The sequence below is a fragment of the Anopheles gambiae genome, chromosome 2 (genome assembly GCF_943734735.2).
Source record: "Anopheles gambiae chromosome 2, idAnoGambNW_F1_1, whole genome shotgun sequence".
NCBI lineage: Eukaryota > Metazoa > Arthropoda > Insecta > Diptera > Culicidae > Anopheles > Anopheles gambiae.
This window is the reverse complement of record NC_064601.1, coordinates 63,600,666-63,602,331: the sequence shown is the minus strand read 5'-3', so window position 1 is coordinate 63,602,331 and position 1,666 is coordinate 63,600,666.

Genomic DNA, 1,666 nt, shown 5'->3' with positions numbered 1-1,666 from the left:
TGTTAATGCGAATTAGGGTTCTGCGCGTTGCACAGCAAACCCTCTATCGTGCGCTAGCGATTCCGTAGTCATTTTTACATTGCAGCAATTGAACTTATTGCGCTTTTTTTGTTTGATTTGTGAAAATTCAAATACATCGCAGCAATGTGTGTAAAAGGTTTTTTAAGCGCCACAACAGCTCGCGAGCATTGACCACACGCGAGAAAGAGATAGCGCTATGGAGGGAAAAAGCACGGACGACGGCTGACAGCGATTGGCCGTCTGACGCACCAACACATCCAAACCTTCGGCAGCGCGCTCAGGCGAGGGGTATGAGGCGGAGCCAGGGACGGGTAGCTCGAAACGCTGCTCGACAAATTTGCCGTTGGAGAGAAAAAGAGGGCATGATAAAATTCTCAGAACTCCATAACGCCTTCCGTCGCTTTGCGCAGCGGGAATGTTGCACCACAGCGCTCCCTGTGGGTCAAGTTCGGTACTAACCCGGGCGAGTGCCCATCTGGACTTTAACCCTACGAACCTAAGGCCAAGCCAGGAAACAACTTCCGGACGGAACGTCCCGCTACAAACCACGCACCGGCGCGGACGGAGCGCGCGATGCTGTCCGCTACTGTGCACGCAGAAGGCCGGCATGCGGATATCGGAACGACAGGCCATAGAAACCAATCTTGGATGGTGGTGCGGCGGTGTTATGCGTGCGATAAAACAGGGCTCTTGTCCACGTTGTGTCCGGAACTGCGCGTGCGGTCGTTTTGGAGCGTACCAACTACATAATGGCCTTAGGTAAATGCATCAATTGCATCTCCCGAGAGCATGCTGCAGCAAAATGCCCTTGCGAGCAACGATGCCAAGTATGCTCCAAGAAACACCATACGATGCTGCACATCGAAAGCAATGGGAGTGAGAAGTGACTATCTGGTAATCATCGCACCCCATTCGCCATGCCCATCCGTTCCCGCTCATCATCGCTTCGTGGATGCGCGGTGCCTGATCCTGTTGGTGCTGTGCTGCACCGCTCTCGCGCTGTGACCCGTTCCTGCTCATCATCGCTTCGTGGATGCGCGGTGCTTGATCCTGTTGGTGCTGTGCTGCATCGCTCTCGTGCGGTGGCCCGTTCCTGCTCATCATCGCTTCGTGGATGCGCGGTGCCTGATCCTGTTGGTGCTGTGCTGCATCGCTCTCGTGCGGTGGCCCGTTCCTGCTCATCATCGCTTCGTGGATGCGCGGTGCCTGATCCTGTTGGTGCTGTGCTGCACCGCTCTCGCGCTGTGACCCGTTCCTGCTCATCATCGCTTCGTGGATGCGCGGTGCCTGATCCTGTTGGTGCTGTGCTGCACCGCTCTCGCGCTGTGGCCCGTTCCTGCTCATCATCGCTTCGTGGATGCGCGGTGCCTGATCCTGTTGGTGCTGTGCTGCATCGCTCTCGTGCGGTGGCCCGTTCCTGCTCATCATCGCTTCGTGGATGCGCGGTGCCTGATCCTGTTGGTGCTGTGCTGCATCGCTCTCGCGCGGTGGCCCGTTCCTGTTCATCATCGCTTCGTGGATGCGCGGTGCCTGATCCTGTTGGTGCTGTGCTGCATCGCTCTCGTGCGGTGGCCCGTTCCTGCTCATCATCGCTTCGTGGATGCGCGGTGCCTGATCCTGTTGGTGTTGTGCTGCATCGCTCTCG